The sequence below is a fragment of the Anastrepha obliqua genome, chromosome 2 (assembly GCF_027943255.1).
Source record: "Anastrepha obliqua isolate idAnaObli1 chromosome 2, idAnaObli1_1.0, whole genome shotgun sequence".
Taxonomy (NCBI): domain Eukaryota; kingdom Metazoa; phylum Arthropoda; class Insecta; order Diptera; family Tephritidae; genus Anastrepha; species Anastrepha obliqua.
The window spans coordinates 92702054-92724398 of record NC_072893.1 but is presented as its reverse complement, the minus strand read 5'-3'; the positions used below and the strand labels follow the sequence as shown (position 1 = coordinate 92724398).

Here is a 22345-nt window from a genome sequence, read left to right as displayed (position 1 = left end):
CAACAAGCAGTAAATTGCTGTCACTGTCGTCTTCGCTGACAGATACGAGTATGTGTGTGTTTTGCCATCGGGACCGCATGACTGAGTAAGTGATTTTATTTTCCTGCAGTTCGCTTACGCGAACTTGGTAGGCCTATAAGTGCCCATTTGTAGTTATTACTTACAACATAAAATGTTTATGCAAACACTTATACCAGATTTCTATCTAAAAGTTTATATGTACACACTTACATATACATGCATGCATGCATACAGTAGCCCCCAGCAAAACTCCTACAGTTCAAATAACAGTTCAAAATATAAAACAAGGTTCAAAAAAGTTATTGCATATTTTATTAGTAAATTAATATGAAACAAAAAGTTTAATTACATTACATTTCATTTAGTTCAGTGCCAACAAAAACTCGAACCTTTAATAAAAATAAAATTAACGTTAATATTAATATTTAGTTTACATGCCTTTGTTTTTGATAACCATTTGTGATGAAGGTTCATTCAAAAGTGATGTCAGTAGTGAAAAGTTCCTAGACTGTACCTTTTTATATGTCATATTTGACATTTCTCAAGTATACAGATGTACAATTTTATACGATAGACAACACGTTAAAATTATAACTTTCAATAATTATTGAAACTTATTATCAAAATAGTCCACCTTTATATAACATATCGCAAAAATAGTGATTATTTTGGTGGAAATAATCGTCCGAAAGAGTCGACAATTCAAAGGTTCGTGAAAAAATTTCCAGAAACTAGTTCTGTCGAGGATAGAAAAAGGACTGACATTCAAAAAATTCAAGGTTCTGTTGAGAATATTGCTGCTGTACCGCAACCTTCACGTAATCGATATCTCGACGAATAATGCAATTTTTCACATATATGTAATTGTGAAGATTGAATAAAAATATTTATTTTTAGAAATACTCTTTATATTTGGCATACTTTTAACAAGCTTTTTAAAAAAGCTGGGCTCAATTGTTTACTATTCGTCTTGAAGGGCGCTCTTCATGCCGTCCTTTGAACTTATGGTATGCTGGCGAACTTTTCCATTGAAGTATATATATATCTTATATATAAAAATGGAGACGTTTTTTTGTGTTCGTTAGTCGCCGATTCACGCCTAAACGCATTCACCGATTTCAATCAAACTTTCACAGATCATTGGTATTGGTCCATAGATGGTTTATGTGAAGTTTTAAAGAAATCGGTAAAAGTATGTGTGCGTTGTGTAAGTGTGAAAAATGCAATATTTGCGTATTTCCCTTATACGGACATTAGGTATACGGAATGAAAATACACGCGAATGAATAGAATATACACAGACATGAATAACATTGCTTCGATGTCGTGTGACGTATGGGACTGTATTATTCGTAACGCAATAGTTGTCCTCTCTTTTGTTTCCCTTTTATGCATGCGTGACACGGCATCAAAGCACATTGCTTTTTTTTAAACTGGAAAAATATTTTGAGCTTCATTTGAACGTTTTATGATTTGGATAAAATAAAAATTCGTTAAATATATTTGATTCCATTAATAACCATAAGACTGTATTTTTCGAAGTTCAAAGCCGACGAGCAAAATGTAAAAAATAAATCCTCCTGTATGTATGTATATATACTCGAAAAAGTTATGCTAACACTTTTTTCATGCATTTAGGTAGTCAATTTTATATGGGCAAACGTACGTTTACGAGATAAAGGTATAGCACTGAAGACAAATGCTCAGGATATAGTACAAAAATGCATATTTCACATAGTAATATTATCATTGTTAAAAGAGAACAAGTTTGTATTAGGTAATAATTAAATAATGCAACCTTATGTTCTGCTTTGACGAGTGGAAAAACCAAAATAAATAATTATATAATATTTGTATGTGTGTTTAAAAGAGTTGGATTATTTTGTGAGTGTAAGCGGTTTCAAAGCCAAAGAATAGTTGCAACATTAAAAAATTGCTGAAACACATTTTCATTTAACAACGAAAATAACCAATATGAGCAAAATATGTACTTTCTTCAATTTTCTTCTGTTGCCAACTTTCTGAAAAACGTGAATTCACCGCGATGCGATACAGAAACAAAAAGACAGCGACAGCGCGCAGAGGGTTTTGAGCAATAATATAAATTTGTATCAAACAACGCATTAAATAGTCATTTTAGTATACTTTTGGTGTTTACTTATTCAAGTAAATGCATGTATTAGTTTTTCTTTAAGAAATTAATCTAAAATTTGCAACTTTTTTTTTATGATTTCTAAAGATTACTTTATTTTTGCCCAAGAGCAACCTTGCGTACAGAAAATTGTGTTGTACCTAAAACTTCACCACTATAAACTTGGTCCTTATAAAGGACTTTCACCACAGTTTGTTTACTGGATATACTGAATCAAAACCATTTGATGAGTGGTCAACAATTTTAAAGTGCGTTTTTCATTGTTGTTTTTTTTTTTTGGGAAAAAATGTATAAAAATAAAATATATTGTGCGTAAAATTTTAATAATCAGTGAAAATAAAAAAACGGTGGTTTCGTTGTTGTTGTTAGCGATTGTAATGCACATTGTGAGTTTTTCATGTTTTTTTGATTAAATTCAAATGCGAATAAATGATATCGGCCGTCGGTCGCGTAGAACGCAAAATAGATCAAATGAAAGGCAAAATCAATCACAAGAAGAGCGAGAAATTCAAAACCAAAATCAAAGGGAACGTATAGCCAGATCACGTTCAGGCCATTCACCTGAAGAACGTATACAACGTAATGAGCAAGATAGATTAAAATAAACACAATAAACAAAGCACAAGGACAATCGCTAGAATTATGCGGAATTGACTTAGAATATCCATGCTTCTCCCACGGACAATTATATGTATCATGTTCACGTGTAGGAAAACCATCAGTTCTGTTTATTTATACCACAACTCAGGGCAAAACAAAAAATGTAGTTTACGAAAAGGCTTTGCGTTAGTTTAAGTTTAAAATTAACATTAATTTTATATTCTAAAAAAAGAATAAATACACATAGAGTGAATTTAAATCGAGTGTTCATTATTCATTCTTAATTTTGATATGCCTAGCGAAGCAGGCAGAGGGTCCGCTAGTATATATATATATATGTATATATAATTGGCGCGTACACCCTTTTTGGGTGTTTGGCCGAGCTCCTCCTCCTATTTGTGGTGTGCGTCTCGATGTTGTTCCACAAATGGAGGGACTTGCAGTTTCAATCCGACTCCGAACTTCAGATATTTTTTATGAGGAGCTTTTCCATGGCAGAAATACACTCAGAGGTTTGCCATTGCTGCCGAAGGGCGATGGCTATTAGAAAAATGGTTTTCTTAATTTTGGTGTTTCACCGGGATTCGAACCTCCGTTCTCTCTGTGCATTCCGATTCCACTGCGATTAGAACAGGAGTCTAGGAGTTTGTCAATGACAGTTTCATCGCTAATGTTAAACTACCAGATGATGGTGTACAAGCCCGCTTTCTGCATTCGTGGCGGCATGAAAAAATAGCGAGAAAACATATATACCGGAGAAGTATGGAGCGACTGCTTAGCAAAACAAAGAGAAAAAAATCATGCAACAAGAACTGATACCGAATGCAATAAAATTTCTTATTTAAAATATTAGTTCTCTTTCCCATGAAGGAGTTTTCTAATATCACTTGCTTTTGCGGAACCGCGTGCTGTAATTGCCCAAGCAGTTTTTGACGAATTGAACAAAGTGGGTCAGTCGTTGTTCTTTGAGCTGACGCCAATGAAGCCAACCATAACCATCAGCAGATTCAGTATCGAATACTTCTGAAGGTGGTTCGTATGAATTCGGGCGACGCAACTTAGCCAGCGGACCTTTTGGATCTTTATTTACTCCATCATATAATAGAGGGAGCATGATGGGAGACTTATAAGGTGTGATTTTTGTTCGTCTTACTTTCACTTGTTGGTAAGAGAAACTGTCTGTTGGACATCAAGACTAACCTTTACATCGGTTTTAATGCTGGTTCCCTATTAAACGAAGTACATTTCATTTATGACTATCCTTGTTAATTTTCTCCTTCAGTACGAGCGAGAACATCAACAAAAGCAATTATTTTGATTTCAAGTGTACTAGAATTTTCAATATCTGTTTTTTTTTTCTCGACGCAGTAATGAATTTAATGATATCGCTGAGTTTAAACTTAAAACGGACTTAAAGTCGTAGGTGAACTTAACATCAAGGCGTTTATATAAAGGGTGGTTAAATTTCAAGGGCCGATGTTGAATGTGAACCATACCTAAACGTATGGACACCAACGGTGTCAGTTGGACTTCTTTCTTTGGGGTTATTTGAAAGAAAAGGTATACGTCGATAAGCCAGCAACAATTCAATAGCTAAAAGATGAACCTCAATTATGCCTCAGCGTCAATGAAAATTTGGACCATCGGATGGAGGTGTGCGGTGACCATTTGGCCAATATTTTGTTCTATACGTAATTGAGCCATACCAATATTACCATAATAAAGAGAAATGACAATAATATCCTAAAAAAAATTGTATTTTATTCAAAATCAACACCGGCCCTTAAAACTTAACCACCCTTTGTATAAATATTTTACACAACTGCCTCAGCCTTTAGTGTACTTGGTTTCAGTTGAACGATGATACAAGAATCATGGGTTATAGATCGGCCATCCGAAGAAAAATTGTGAGAGTAAATTCGACTGCCTCGTTATCGGAGACTCAGCAGCAGAATTCTGCCCGCTCAGTTCAGTTGTATACACACACTCGTCTAATCAGCAGTTGTTCTGAGAGCAACGAACTAAGCACTAGCTGCATTGATTTTTTCGTATACCGCCAACACAATTTCAGTTTTTGGCGACCTCTGTTGTAAAAAAACCGAGGTCATATGCCCTGTTACGGCAGCAACTCAGCTGACTCCTTCAAAGTTGCTGAGAGCCGACTAATGGTTTGATATTATGTCGCCACACATTTGCATTCTGTTTATCGAGGAGCGACTTATAAACTGCGCGCTTCTATTCTACACTCAATTCTGTATCGGTAGATGTAAGTAAAAGAGACAAGACAAGCGAATTTTCGGGTGTTGCCAAATAGTGATACCCTGAACATTTTTTGTTGTTTTAGATTACGCAGTTTACTCCTAATAATTTTGTATAACACGCAGCCTGGGCCAGTTTAGGCCGTGTAATTCTTCCATTATTTGGGGAACATCTTAAGGATGCATTCGACGGCTTTTTATTGACCCCCTGTATAGGTCGAAGCCTAAGAATTATTTTCTTGCATGATCTCGAACTCATAGTCCACATGCCGTGCACAATTTGCCTTAGATTATCAAAAAAAGGGCCGCTGAATTCATAAAGGGAGAGGTCGGTACAGATTTTTCTGACTTTCCGGAAAGGAAAATGTAACGTTTTTTTATCATTTTTGCCGAAGTGAACTTAGTTTTGCTCCAATCTGATTTTTGGGTGTGAATTTTTTTAAGAAGTTTTCGATATCTTTGAGTTGTTTACAAGAATGAATCTGATTATCCCAGCTTTACCGAATCATCAACGTCATACAATTTGTGGTACTTATGTATGTATGTAGTTTCTCTTCATATTTGTTTGCTCGAAATACATACTTACACACCTATCCGGATTTTTAATTCTCCAAAAGTTTACCAGTCAGAGAATGACATATGTACATATGTACCAATGCGTTCTGCATTCCACATATTCCTGTAGTTTTTTTTAATTGATAATATACTCGAATATATTCCAGTTTGTTTACATAATTCTTCCACTGAATTTTCTACATCAACTAAGGAATTAATTGTGTTTGAATGGGCGTTTACCGATCCACTATGGCAGTACTGTTTTATTGTTGTAAGTAATGGACCACCCAAGGCAGCAAGCACAAACTTACATACATATATACATACACTCGTTACAATCAACCTAGGCGCATGTAATCACTGTCTCACTAACAAATTGAAAGACAGCTAAGTATCAAATAAGTGCTCACATTATCATTAGGAATAATTACAAAAGTGCTCAGCGAACTACTCATTTGTGTTCTAGTGTCGGGAAAAAACAGAGAGCTATTATATCTCCTTTCACCTTATAGCATATAATTACTACCAACTAAAAAGTTGTTCATAGCAGTGTCTTGTAGGGATTGTACCTACTGACAAATATACACATGAATAAACTGACTCAATGTACGATATGTTTATGCCGGCGCGTTGCTATCACTGTCTGTTTTGCAAAATTTGCTGCACTTTTGTCCTCCCTCATATACTCGTACACACACAGATGCACTTATGCGCATAATGTATGCTAAAATAAACAGTTCTCAGCTGACATTTTCACTTTTTCTAGTATAAATAACATAAGACAGACATCGTTATGCTAATCTTAGCATTACTCTTCACACTAAAGACATGTTAAATATGTTTCTCCGCGATTGTCTTCTTCTGTTCTCTTCGCTGACACGTGTCATCTGTATGCAGATATATTTACGGCCAGACAACTGTGTATTCAACTGCGGACGCATTTAAATATTTGGCTGTCGCAATTGAAGACTTTTTGTTTCGGAAAATAAATATTTGGGCTTAAATTTAAATTTGTTGTCTCTCTAAAAGTTAATTTTATTGTTTTCTTTAGGTTTTTTTGTACTTCTTAACTTTTCTGGCTAAATATTTATACTCAGTATTTTTTCTTGGCAATTTGACAAGACACATGATTTGTGAATTTATAATAACGCTGTGTGTTTTGTTAATTGTTACAAAAGTAAATTATTTGAGTGTTGGTCAATTGCCAATAAAATGCGAAGCTTCATTAAATAAATTAATTCGTTCAATCAGCATTTATGTCCATCAAAACAAAAGTAGGCGCCAGCATTTAGCGCTTCTGTTTATATTTTTAATCGGAAAATTTGTATAGGTTTAGGTGATATTTCAAGGATGAATACCGACTAAGAAAAAACCGGCTTTGGTGTCAATGAACAGTTTCTGGGGCAATGATTGAAAAAAAAAAAAAAAAAACACTAAGATATTTTCTTACAGACTCCTTGTTATTGAGGATTTCAAATAATTGCATTCAAAATTATGTACGTAAGAATAACTGATTATATGTGAAAGTTTATATTGAATTTGAAAGCTATATGAAAAATGTCTCCGCTTCAAATGAACAATAGGCTTCATTTCTTCAATTCATTTGATCTTGTAAGAGTGTGGGTCAAATTCTTTACCACATTTGGCACTTATTCACTGCATGAGATCGAGGGATTTGAATAATTTTGAACCTAAGAAGTGGTATTTTTAGTATTTCGACTTGAACTTACCCTCTATAGCATTAAGAGGTTCTACCCGGAGACTTTCAACTGGGAAGACTGTTATGACTGCCTTAAAAGTCTGAGTGCCGTTTTCTATAATTTGATTAAAGGCCTAATCTAAATATTGAAAACTAGGAATATAAGTTGAAAAAAGATTTTGTTTCCCTTTTTGGCTCGGCAAACTACGTCAATCCCTTTGTTTTTTTATAATAAATGGATTTTCTTCTTTTATATTATACTTAAATTTACTCTTTTTATGATTAAGACGAAATTATTAGAAAAATCCAAAAAAGAAAAAAACACATTTGACGCACACAAAACAACAAGTTGCGTTATATATATACATATATAATTGGCGCTTACACACGTTTTAGGTGTTTGGCTCTTCCTCCAATTTGTGGCGCGCGTCGTTTTGCTCCACAAAGGAGGGACCTCCAACGGCAGACATTTTTTATGAAGAGCTTTTTCATGGTAGAAATACACCGGAGGTTTGCCATTGCCTGACGAGGGGCGATGGCTATTTTTCTATCAAGCCGAGTTTCGTGCCCAGGGTATCGAACTTGTGCACTGGTAGTCACGCACCAACCAATTCGTCTACGGCGGCCGCTCTTAAAAGTTTATTTTTAATAATTTCTACCAATTAACTTTCGAACATATAAATGGTACTTTTTTTTAATTAAGTTTGGACAAGAAAACATTAAATTTAAAATATTATATATAGAAAAGTAAGTAAGCAAGTATAACTTATAAAGAAAAATTATGTAAATTTCGTTTAAGGGATGATCTTAGGTACAATAATTCGTTAATGGGCATTTTTGAAAGAGCAGTGTGACGTCGTCTATTTCAGGTATATTAATTTAATTCACAAACTTTATAAATCCATTGCACTTCGTTGTATCTTTATATGATTCTATCTATCACTCATGTCACCCATTTAGAAGAAATTTTGATTTTCCTCCGTCAACCAGTCAATACATTCATGAATTAATATTGATTATCTTCATGTGTCTATGATACGAGTATTTCACCGAGTTCTATTCGTTCAAATTCGGCATTTCTTTAGTTGGTTTTTAATAAAAAATTTTGTGTACCTACAAACGACTTTCTATGACAACTCAGCCGATGATCATAATTATTGTTTCGGTAGGGTAGAATTAAAAGCCAGGTAGTAAGGAAAATACTAGTATGAAATATTAGTATGTTTGGAACAAGGACTAGAGGTTCAGCGAGCCGACATGGCATGTAAATATTGTCGTTGCTCTAGCGGCTTTACCTTCAAGCATAGTGTGGGAAAATAAACAGTCGTCTGGTGGGAAGATCAAAAGCTATACACTTTGTTATTTTCTTAGTAGTTATTTTCTAGTATATATAGTACTTTGAAGGATAATTTTATAAAAAAATATATTCGAGGAGGAGAGTTTAAATGCAGCATTAAATAAGCTTTTCAAGAAAAAATTGTTAATTTCACAAGCTTTTCTTCTTCTAATCACCGTTTCAGGTTATTTAATAAGGCAATGTGTAGATTTATAAGTAAAATTCTAAAAGGTTGGCATAGTTCACTCGAATTCAAAATTTGATAAATAGAGCGGATTCCCGAGAAGAATCAGATTTTTGGAGCTTTACTAATGGCAACATTATGGCATGTTACTATAGGGTGGGCCATGTAAAATTTGCTTTTTGAATCGGCTATAAAAAAACTAATCAATATTTTTTCAAATTTTTTTTTTATTTTGAAATGAATATTGTCATTTATGAATGAAAAATAATATCGTTCAAATGACTGCCACGACTGGCTTTACAGTAGGTCATTCGATCAACCCAATTTTTAAACACATTTTCGATTGTTTGGGCTCCAATTTCATGAATGGCAACTTCGATTTCGTGTTTTAAAGCATCAATCGTCTCTGGATGGTTCGCATAGCATTTGTCCTTAACGGCTCCCCACAAAAAATAGTCCAACGGGCTTGATATCGGAATTCGGCTGATTATTCGGTTTTCAAAAACGGTAGCCAAAAGTTCGAGTGTAACTTTGGCAGTGTGACAAGTTGCACCGTCTTGTTGAAACCAAATGTCGTCCATGTCATCCTCTTCAATTTTTATAAACAACTCGTTGAGCATGTCACGGTAACGCTCGCCATTTACTGTAACCGCGGCTTCTCGCTCATTTTCGAAAAAAAAAAAATGGCCCGATGATGCCACAGGCCAAAAACCGCACCAAAAAGTGACTCGTTGTGGATGCATTTGCTTCTCTACAGTAACGTGTGGATTTTCTGAGCCCCAAATCCGACAATTTTGCTTATTGACGTAGCCACCGATGTGAAAATCAGAAAAGAAGAAGAAGACTCACCACTTTGGAAATAGGTTTTCAATATTTCCCAATTTTGTTCAAGCGTATAGCGTCCCATTTCGTAAATGTCAAACCTTTAAGTAAATTATGAACACATTTGACATGTCATTTGTGTTACCATTCACAAAAAAATAGATGGTTCAAAAAGCAAACGCTATATGGCCCACCCTGTATTTTTCGGCTTCATAATCTCTACAAGCTTCTTAAAAGCATTTTTGGACATCCTGTAAAATGTCTGAAATTTGTAATACTGATCTTGTAACTCCCTCGTGTCAATGTAGAAACTGCTGTACCAGTTGTTCCTAATGTACTGAATACCTTTTCTTTTATTTCTCCTCCGATGGAGAAGATAATATATAAAAAAAATTCTTCTTCATCGCTCCACATACTAACAACTCGTATTTCGAAGGTAGATAGTCACATTGTGTACGGAAATGTAAGTGAACTGGCAGTTTGTAAATAAGTAGCCGCTGCTTTTGAAAATACCCGATTCTTAAAAGAATCGATACCGAAGTACGCAATACTTCACCTAAGCACTAAAACATATGCGCATACGCACATAATGCACGAGTGCACTGGCTCACTTGCTCACACTTGCCCAAGCCCATCGTAGTTGACCCGGAAAGGAAGTTAGCATAATAACGGCGCGCGCATACAAACAAAGTGTCCAATGAACGGGTAAAACCATAATTCCGATTTCCGATTGGAATAAATTATGCACTACGCAAAGCATTGGCGAGGTACGCACAAGTGCAAGAATGTAAATATGTCTGTTGGTATGTGGCAATAATACATAAAACGAATAACTTAAACTAATGAATATGAAACAAAAACAACAACAACTTCAAAAGTAAGAAAGAAAGGAAAGCTAAACCACCAACAACAAGTGCGAATGCCAAACAAGTGGAGATGGTGGACAACAAGTGCCTCAGTTTTCAATTGTTATGCTTTGCCTTCCACTGGCCGACAAGTTGTGCGTGCACTGGCAGGGGGAAAGAGAGAGCTGGCTGGGTAGACGACTGAATGTGGAATTGCTGCACTTTTCGCCGTTATTCGACAAGTGGATCGTCATAGGTTGATTATTTAAATGAATTGTTAAACTGTCAATTGATTGGCGATCGACTTTTTGGCTGCAATTGACGATAAGTTGCATGAGGCCAGCTACAGCTACAGTGGTGTGCAAAACTTAGCGCGTCCAGATAATTGTAACGTGCGCTTTGGCGAAAGAGAAGCCGGAGTGAAAAAAGAGATGTATTTAATAATATAATACGAGCCAGTATCGAGTCATCGCCGCGAACGTCAGGTAATCGTCGTTCTGCTCAGTTGGACATCCGTCGGACCACTCTACGACGTATCATTCGTTTGGATTTGGGGATATTCCCGTACAAAATACAACTAAATCAACAACTGTTGCCGGCCGACAAGCCTCGTCGCTTGGAATATGCCAATTTTGTCGTCCGAATGGCCCAAACTGATGAGGATTTTTGGCATCAAATCATTATGAGTGATGAGGCCCATTTCTCCTTGAACGGAACCGTAAATAAGCAAAATTGCCGTTTCTACGCCACTGAAAACCCTCAAATTATTGAAGAGGTACCTCTCCACGACCAAAAAGTTACAGTCTGGTGTGGCATTTGCGCTGATATGGTCATTGGGCCGTTCTTCTTTGAAAATGGTCAACACCAACCATTGACCGACAATCAAGAGCGTTATCGGGCCATGATAACCGATTTTGTGATGCCGATTGTTCGTGAAAATGGTATGGAGCACTTCTGGTTTCAGCAAGATGGCGCACCACCACACACAGCACGAGCCACTGTCAACTTATTGAAGACTTTGTTCCCTGGCCGTTTGATATCAAAAAGCGGCGATTTTGACTGGCCGCCACGATCACCGGATTTGACGCCACCGGACTTTTTTCTTTGGGGCTATTTGAAATCTAAGGTTTACGTCAACAAGCCAAAGACACTAGGCGCACTTAAGGCCAATATCCGACGGGAAATAGCCGCCATATCGGCTGAGACGCTGGCCAAAACTATGGAAAACGCCGAAAAACGGGCACATTACGCTATACGAGCTAAGGGCGACCACTTGCGCGATATCATATTCAAAAAGTGATGTAAACGAATCTCCTTGAACTAAATTAAATGTTTTTCACAATGAAACACAAAAAAATGTTTCTTTTTCCATATTTTTTTAATAATCACATGGGTCAGTTTAATATGGCCAACCCTGTACTTTCTGCGGCGAAGAAAAATTTAAATCCCGCAAATACACAAACATTTTTTTTAGATAAAGAAATTCTTAAGCAAGTAAGTTAGAAATATAATAAGCTTCAAAATTTATGTTACTCATAATAAAGTTCACTTTTAGTTTTCAACCGCAGGTTATTCAACGATAACCATAACGATTGCTACAGAAGGCAACCACTCAATTCTCTTTGTCATCGCTCAACCACGATTACGTTTGCGTTTGCGTTGGATCGCATCAATTTACAGTGCCGGTGGCCATTGCAGCTAATTTTAATTAAATATTTCTTCCTGTTGTTTTCAATCATATTTTTCCATTTCGCACTAACAAATAACATCAACAGCACAAAAGTAATAACAACAATGAAACGCGCCATATTTACTTGTACTTTTAGTGTTGTGCTGGGTTTGAATTTGAATTTTGAGGAACTCTACACAATTTACATACATATGAAAGTACATTTATTTGTACATATGCATGTATGTATGTATATTCATGAGCTACTGACCACTTACAGGCTTGCATACATATACGTACGTATATATACTTATTTCTATATTTTCCCTTTTGTCACTAAGGTTGAAACTAATGCTTTTGCTTTAGCTCTAATGTTGTTGATGGGATGACGTTGACGTTGATGGCCTGTCGTTTGGCCGGCCATTGGGGAACTTCAAATTGCGGGAAAATTTAGTTAGGTTCGTTTCGGAAACGCAAAAGGCAGTGGCGGTGTGTGTAGTTGTGATGGAGAGGGTCTTCTAAGTGCCGGATATTTTCTAAAAATATTTAAATTTTTAAAAAGCAATTTCTTTATATGAATGTTTATATATACATACCTATACACTTTGAGCCTGAATTAGCTAGATAAGTGGTTGGTTGACAGAGGATTCTAAAGCGGATAATTACTAGACAGACGTCGCAATTAACTTTTAAGGGGTTACATGGATTTCGTCGGGTAAAAAAAGGCCTGTTTTCAATATTTTTTTTTTCTGTGTAAAAAATTATTTTTTTAATTCAAACTTTTTTCTGTCTTATAGATACATATTTAAAGAATAATTTCTGAAATTTTCAAAAAACAAAAGTTAAAACTCCTCCATTGTGACGTCATTTCCGGTGACCCCTCGAAAAAAAGGTGCGTCTGCGTTGTCAGCATAACTCCTGACAGGCTCATCAAAAATGAAAAAACAAAAATAAGTGTTTTAGTTAAGACCATAAACTCGTGCTTGAACGAAGGAAAGAAAAAAAAGTAAAAATTGGAATTTTGGCAGACATTTTTGCAAAAAAATGAAAATTTCGGTCAAATTTGCTTGACATTTTATTTTTTTTAAATAGTTGTAATTGAAAAAAAAAAACAAAATCCTTCGTTCAAGTACGAGTAAAATGTATTTCGAATACCTGTGTAAAATTTCATCAAGATCGGTTGAGTAGTTTGGGAGAACATTTGACAACCGACTTTGAAAACACGGTTCCGAGAAAAACGCGTTTAAAGTTTGAGTAACAATAAAAGTGGCTTGGAGCGCACACATTCCATAGGCTGTATCTCCGAATTTATTATTCGGATCGACTTGAAAATTTAGGATAATATTCCTGAGATGTTGTAGAAATTAATAAGCTAAAAAAAAGAATAAATAGATTTTTTGAACCAACGAAACTCATGTAACCCCTTAAAGAGTAACATTATTTCAACTATTTTACTGGGTGTCTTCAGCTGCTTCGAAGTCTCGGTTGTTTGTTTTGTTAACTGGGCATGTAACATATCGTCTAGTGTTAGTAATTGTAGTGCGAGGTGACGCTACAAATAACATCGGCACAATAAAAGGTGCTACGGAATGGAAATGTCAAACAACAAAAATGGCAGTTAAATTTTTTCTATGAAAAATGTAGCGTACAAATTTGCTATACTTCTTTTAATAATAGAAAAACTTAACTAGAAAGAAAATACAGAGGCAGTTTATGTCTGAAGCTTTTTCTATACATTTTAAAGCAAACGGCTACAGTTAATTTTTTCGACGAATCGCTTAAAATTATGCGTGCAGGGTTAAGACCGAAGAAGGCTAATTATGCGTTCTGCCTTAGCAGACTTAAGTGTAGTTTCGTGTAGAATATCTTATTTCAATTATTTCACCAAATGTATAGACAATTTTTCTAATGCCCGCTATTGTCTGCCGAAAGGTGATTGATGTCAGAAAATATTCTAATCAAATTCCATTTTAATAATAAACGTGATTGGATCAGCGAAAAACTTTTCTAATGCTACAAGGCCCGTAGTAGATTAATTTCGAACAACCCAGTTCGACTCTACTGGAGGTGAAGAATTTCTCTCTCGAATTTCAATTTCTAACACCAAGCTGGTCGATCATACCCGAGTTGAAATGTTTTAATTTCTCTTCAAGGGTGATATCTTCAAGTGAAATCCGGCATTATATCTGAAACAATAGGCCTAACTGGCGCATGTGAAAACGCGGTTGTGACTAGTTAGGCAGCTTTGAACAACATAATGTCAACACAACTTAAGGGGGCTCTATTGCATCGGAGTAAGCTTTGGCAAGTCATCTTGAATCTTTTATCGTCAGAACAACGCTTGCAAATTGTGGAAATTTACTCTGAAATAAAAAAGAAAATCTGTTCACGATGTTCATAGAGCAAATTATAATAAAGAAAAATTAGTGCTGACAATAGGCCTTCCTCTTCCTCTGCCACCACCAGCGGGTACCGCATCGAATACTTTCAGAGCCGGAGCGTTTGTATCCATTCGGACGAAATGACCCAGCCAACGTAGTCGCTGGCTCTTTATTCGCCTCGCTATGTCTATGTCGTCGTAAAGCTCATGCAGCTCATCGTTCCATCATTCCATCGCTCATCGCTCTTAGTTTACGCGCCCAGTAATTGTAGATCTTCAAGATGACCAGTTATGGTCGCAGAATGGTTCTCGCCTCACAAAGACGTTTGTCGATTCCGCGATTTGTCTCACTAGAGAAGTAACTTTTGGCTGCCTCCTATTTCCTTTGTAGCCATCAAATACGTGCAAGGTCTTAGATTTCTGGACTGGCTCAATTAGCAATCAAGTCAGGGCGCTTTATTTTCTTTCATGGAATAGTTTATTTATTGGCATAGAGTATTTGACTTGCCAAGCCATGTCAAGCTGTGTGCTCTCAGAAATCAAATTCACGGCTATTTTTCTCGTTCACTTTAAATTAAAAGATGCGTAAATTTATTCAGTGTTTCATGCGAAAGGAATTTAAAAACGATACGTATTGAATGTAAACAGATGTAAAAATGAGAATATAAAGCAATTGAAAGTGTAATGCTTCAAATCCACAACAGGGAGGGAGGTAAAATTCGAAATAAATTTATGAAATGTCTGATTAATTTTTGGCATGCTGCCAGAAGGCATGGAAAAATCTTTTCGGTTTGTTTATGGTAACTTTCAGTAAACACGTACATATAATTTTAATTTGAACGAGTTCCAACTAAATTGAAATCAGAAACATTTGTAGTTTCCTCACCATTTTCTATACGGAAGTGCATGCCATCTGTCTATGTGCAGAGATCAATTTATAAAGAAAACAGTCAAGCTGCACTCAAGGCCTTATCTTCCTTCGAAGTTAAGTCCACACTAGTTCTCGAGCTCAAAGAGAAACTCAATCGGCTCACTCAAGGAAGCGGATAATGGAATATCTGGAAATGACTCAGCTGATGGATTGGCTAGAAAGGTTATGGTTTCGCTAGTAATAGGACCAGAATCATTCCTTGCCTTGAGGTAACATACCATCAAGGAGCTTAGAAGCGAAGAGACAAGGCTAAGAATGATAAGTTGGCACTAAAAAATGGGGATATGCAATCAAAAGAGATTCAGGCATCTCGTAAACCTCCCTAAGGATAAACTAAGAATGCTAACTGTCATTTTCATAGGACACCGCAGCTTACGCAGCCATCTACATAGGCTCGGGATGTGGTTCGCTGACTCCTGTTGTTTTTCGCGAATAAGTAATAGACATCTTGGCCTGGTACAGCTAGAAGAAAGAACCAACAATCAGCTCAACCCAGTTCCATCTTAAGTTTACTTAGGGAGCTGGGTTTGGATGAAGTATTGTGATATGCTCAAACGACGTGCAGGTCGAATTGCAAACCTCTAATTATTCCAGTCTATTCTATTTTAAGCAATGCTCAGATAAAGTGATTAGTGTCCGTTTGATACAAGAAAACAAAATCAATTTAAATGCACAACGTTAAGTAAATATTATCTGATACGGTTTAAAAAATACTCAATTAAGAACTCCTGTCCGCCTTCACAAAGACTTCTAAGCAATTAAGTTCAAGAAATTAAAAAGACTACGGCGCCGCTAGAGCCACAAGAATTCAGCTTAAGTGGCATTTGTTTTAAAGTGTCTTCTAAGCGCCCTTGACGCATGCCAGAGCGTATGTGTACTATACGTTTCAAAATATTTTGTATTTACATACATCTTTTCTTTCCGATTGTGCAATATTTACAATTTAATGTAAGCGGTACCTATTTGTTTATTTATCGACAACGCCACTGTGTGCACATTTTGTAAAACGGAAGTATGATATGCTGTCATATTGACGACAGACAGCAAGTGGACAGAGTGAGCATAAACACAAGCATAGCCACAAAGTTACCAATACAATGCAATGCCTTTTCATATATCATACATGTGCATATGAATGTATGTGTATGTGAGGTTGTGTGTACGTTTTATCGCGCACGTTGCGCGCATGGAAATATGAATTGTACAATTTCAAGCTCGATCGGTCGTAGTAATGGTCAACTTGTATGACCGGCAATGACCAGTGGAAATGGCAATAAAGGAAGAAGAAAAACAACAAGTGAAAATGTTGGAAAAATGCAGGAGGTTAAACAAATAAATATGCAAATATGTAATTTCGATTGCGTATGATTGATATGTATGGATGTAGCGCTGTTTATTTTTTTTGTTTGTTTGTGTTTGCAGTTTGTCGGTTGGCCTTTGTTTGCATGATTGTTTGAGTGCTCGCGTTTGCGCATTTATCATTCTTAGGCGGTTTTAGCAAATAGAGTGGGTATTTAGGTATGTCAATTTGTGCGTCGATTGCAGTTGACTTATCACTGAATATAATACTATGTGGCAGGGGTGTCTGCTTATCTTGAAGTGCATATTTTGGATAGTACAAAATGCGTACATATCTACATACGCGTATGTTTGCATGTTCCTGCAGTTGAGCAAAAATCAATAATTTTTTATACTTTTATTAATATATTTTTCCTGGTATTTGTGGGGAAAGTATTTATTTAGTAGCTAATACCCACGTAAAAATTCTAAGTTTTAATCTGAAATTATTAGATAACCAATTTTCGAAGAAAAGTGTGAAAATTTCATCACAATCGACACATTATTTTCCAATTTTCAATAAACAAATTTTACATTTTTTATGCTACCTATAGTTCAGAGTTCTTTTCGTGCGGTTAGTGATGCACATTTTAATGAAATTCGTAAAATGAGCAGAGATGCATTTATATTATAATCTAAAAGGTCGGCCGCCGTAGCCGAATGGGTTGGTGCGTGACTACCATTCGGAATTCACAGAGAGAACGTAGGTTCGAATCTCGGTGAAACACCAAAATGAAGAAAAAGTGTTTTCCCCTCGGCAGGCAATGGCAAACCTCCGAGTGTATTTCTGCCATGAAAAAGCTCCTCATAAAAATATCTGCCGTTCGGAGTCGGCTTGAAACTGTAGGTCCCTCCATTTGTGGAACAACATCAAGACGCACACCACAAATAGGAGGAGGAGCTCGGCCAAACACCCAAAAAGGGTGTACGCGCCAATTATATATATATTATACCACTTTTGGTAGTTCTTCGTTCGTCTGCCAATCCCACATCTGCAAAATAAATCATTAAGATTCACATTTAGATTTTTAATTAAGCGCTCAGAACATACACTTATACATCCAGATATTTTTTTTTTTTTGATAAAATAAAATTCATTTTGGAGTGCTATTTTTTGCCCGGAAATAAATAAAGTGGTTAGTTTTTGATAAACAATAATCATTATTTATTTTTGTTTATTATTTGTTTTTTTTAATAGTTTGAGTTTTAAATTTTTCATTATTATTTATTTATTGAGTTCTATTGTGAGTTCTTGTGGGTTATGTTTTTTCTTATATATAAATTACACAAATGAGCAAAAATTCCAAAATTAAGATTATAATAAAATTATCAAATATTGAAAGCGAAAACCATCGAAAAAAAAACACTAACATACCAAGGAAAATGTTCACTAATTGAGTCTGGGAAATTTATGAAATTATTCAATTATCTACTTGATTTACTTTCCTTATATTTATATTTCGCTACTGTTTAAAAATAAATTCTGGCCTCACCCTCGCATAAAATGAGGGAGTTTTTCATCTAGTCATTTGTGGTTCAGATGGCAATGAATTAATGAATAAATGGATTCATTTTTTTGTATATTGGTCGCCCCTCGTTAGGATATGGCAAACCTCCGAGTGTGTTTCTGCCATGAAAAAGCGGCTCATAAAAAACCATTTGCCGTTCGGAGTCGGCTTAAAACTGTAGGTTCTTCCATTTGTGGAGCAACATCAAGATGCATGCCAAAAATAGGAGGAGGAGCTCGGCCAAACACCTAACAGAAGTATACACGCCAATTGTTTATTTTTTATTTATTGGAAGCATTGATTTTTTCTATATCACCAATGTTTTTCGGAAACAAGCTGCCGTCACATTCCTCAGCTGATTCCGTAAAATTCGCTGAGAGCCGGTTATTGGCCTGATGTTGTTAAGTAATGAGCACCCAAAAAGCAAAAACTGTTATTATGTTTGGTGTAGAAACTCAACATGCTTTTCGAAAAGATGCTTCTATCTAAAAACCTCACTAGATAAGTTTCAATGGAATATTTATTTTTGCCGTTTTTAATATGAGTGAAGTTAGCACTACAACCTGAAAGTGGTATTGTATCCTTGAGTAAATATCTTTCAACATCTTTAACTTTACCTTATATATAGTAAGTCAAACAAGCTACTGAATGTGAATTTTTATAAAGTGACATTAATGTTATATCTCTCAAAGGGTACAAAAGACCTATTTTTTTGGCATTGAGGTTGGATTAAAAATGCCTTCGTACCATATAGTAACCGTCGCTACTACGTTTGTGGTGATTCCACTAAAAATATCCCTCCTCTTCTCTTGGATTTTTCCCTCCACCCCGGGACTGCTTCCGCATTGCTTCGAGGTAAAGTGCCAAGATGGTGTCCTAAAAAGGACACTTACTTACTCAGCCTGCGTCCAACATAAGTTTCCATTTCACGCTTCTTTTTTCGGATAATATCCTTCACGAAATTTGTGACGAAAGTCCATTTTTCTTCGCCTATCATCATTTTCTCGATTATTTCTTCAGGTGTAAAGTGTAAATACACCAATAGCTCGTTGTGGAGCTGTTCTCCCTATGTTTCACCTCTCGCATTTAAAGGTTTGCTCCGCATCATCATACTCAGTATCTCCATATATGCAGTTTGATAGGCTCACTTTTCCCATTCGCCACAAATACTTGCGAAAGGACCCATGTCCGGACAAAAACTGTGTGAGGTAACAGTTAACCTCACCGTGCTTTCTTTCTGCCCTTTTTTTATATCGGATATTAGTCTCGCTGTCCATCTAGGGTACCGTTCAGAGTTCCATCTTGCCTGCCAAAGTGTAAGCGTTTGAATTCTAATATCGGAGAAGCGTGGTACTGCCTCCCATTCCGTTTGCGCTCTTGTGCTAGAATATCTATAGGGATGGTTCCGCTGATAACTAACAACCGCCGCTTCAGATGCTGTTCTGTATGAAGAAGCCACTCTGAGAGTGCAGGTGCGTTACACAGATTACAGAGTTTTCCGTCGGCATTGCACCCTTATCGAATCCGCCCATATTTCGCATCCTTAAAAAAGAAGAGAGTTCGTCGTGCCCACTAGAAGTTTTCGCTTGTTCTGCGTTGGACCTCCAGGGTTTGCCATGAGCTTACTTAACATGCCGTTTACTTTGGCTGCTCTAATGGCAGCTTGATTTATGTGCGCCCAGTAAGTTAGCCTTGTGCCTAATTGTACTCCTATGTATGTATGTATTTGACCACTCTTTTTGTCGATAAAGTGGCATCGAGTATGTGAATATCTACTATCGAGTACCAAAGACCATTAGGTCGAAGGTTTTCTCGTAAATGGCTATCCTGACGCGAATATTATTTGATAGCGTACCTTCTAGGAGAAATTCTGCTCACTGAATTTTATATATACATACAGACATATGCAGGCACATATCCACATACATATACAGGGTTGGCCATATTAAACTGACCCATTGAGTAACCCTATAACTTTTTACTGTAATTTGAAATCTAAGGTTTACGTCAACAAGCCAAAGACACAAGGCGCACTTAAGGCCAATATCCGACGGGAAATAGCCGCCATATCGGCCGAGACGCTGGCCAAAACTATGGAAAACGCCGAAAAACGGGCACATTACGCTATACGAGCTAAGGGTGACCACTTGCGCGATATCATATTCAAAAAGTGATGTAAACGAATCTCCTTGAACTAAATTAAATGTTTTTCACAATGAAACACAAAAAAATGTTTCTTTTTCCATATTTTTTTAATAATCACATGGGTCAGTTTAATATGGCCAACCCTGTATATAATATGTACGTACCCTTGGCGGCTTGAGTTGTCATTTGACTGACAGATTTCATTGGTCATACACAAGCAACGATTAAATTTTTACACAGTTCACAGAAATTAAAATGATCTCAATTTAGAATAAGCAAAAAGTACGTGGCACATTTCTATTTATTGTTGTAAATGTTGTGTTCTTACTCATACAATGAATGCATGGATACGAAAAGGTTTGTGCAGCTACATGTATGTATGTATGTACATACATATGTATGAGTGCTTACGCGGACATTGAATCCGATGTACATGAGCAAAATTTTATTAGTTTGTAGTTCAAATCTGTGCTGACCCACGGTCATTCCAAACACAGCAAACTTATTAAGCGAGCAATAAAAGAATGATCTCAAATGTCGTCGCTTTGCAGCCGCTTAACTGTGTGTCATAGAGTTGTCGAGCGTCATGGTTTAATTACAGTGTTTTACTGCCTATCTTTAGGCTTTGCTATTTTACACACAGTTATGCATGTGTATGTGTTTATCGTAAATGATTTCACTTTTGTGGACATGAAAAGGAGATTTTGTAGCAAAATAATAAAAATATTCGAATATTATTCATGTTAACAAATTTTATTCAAGGATAACGACAGCCGAATTCTGACCGCTAATATTACACGTATTCTTACGCTCGTGCAGTTCAAACGGCAACGAAGCAAACTGAGTGGTGTTTGTTGATTTTTTCGTATATCACCAACACAATCTCAGTTTTTGCTGACCTCTGTCGTAAACTAACCGCTGTCACAACCCCGCTTGCGTCAGCAAATCAGCTGATTCCTCGTTGAGAGTCAGTTAACGGTTTGATGGTAACTACACCTTCTGAATTCTTTTCACCAAGCACTTGTTTTCAGCGTTAAATGAATGGTTTCCGTACAGAAAATTTATTTCAAGATTTTTTAGGTTTTTTAGGTTTTACAAATTTTACAACTTTCTTCTTAGTTTGAAATTCATACTTTGGAGTTGAATTCCTGGCGCGTATAGCTACTACTCCTATTGCCATCTGAAATAAAGTAATGAACATCGTTATTGTTCTGCATTCTCGTAGCTGCATTGCGTGTTAGATATAAACTTTATTTATTATAATATTAGATAGACTTTCAAATATTTGAAAAATAAATTTAAGTGAAAATATGTGGAAAAAGAAATTATTATTGTAAGTCGGTTATTCCAGTACCGGATCGTGGAATGGCACCAGAATGACGTTCGGAATAACATGTGCAAATGGGAAAGCAATCAGTTGGGTATAGTTAATGTTGTATCGAGAAAGTACGTCAGACAATTTTGTAGTTATTTCATAATTCAGTCTAAAATTTTTACAGTTTGTTGTTAATAAACCATATTTTCGAAATGTGTGGAAAATGTGAAGATCAAATAGCAGAATAAAATTTAACCGCAAATCCGGGTCTGTTTGTTGGAGTGACTTACAGTTTTGTGCTGACTCCAGGCGACCGATGATGTTCTTACTTGAGAACTTTTTCATATGCATGGCAAAAATACATTAGGTGTTTGCCATTGCCTGCAAAGAGGAGACTTTCATGAGAAAAAACTTTCCATCATTTGATGTTTCATGCTTACAGTGGACTCCGAAATCGGTATTACTTATGGTCACGCACAATTCTACGCGCTACGACAGCCGCGAAAGTTGACATAGTTATGTATCCGTGAAATTGCAATCAAAGCTCGTTGTGACCCTGTTTTAAGCTGCTGAAAATATTTTCCTTT

General features: G+C 36.1%; 1 protein-coding gene across 2 annotated transcripts in view; it reads left to right on the top strand.

Annotated features, from left to right (window-relative positions):
- LOC129237777 (tumor necrosis factor receptor superfamily member wengen) overlaps nucleotides 1-22345 on the top strand; it is an 89585-nt gene that overhangs the window by 16336 nt on the left and 50904 nt on the right. The window lies entirely within an intron of this gene.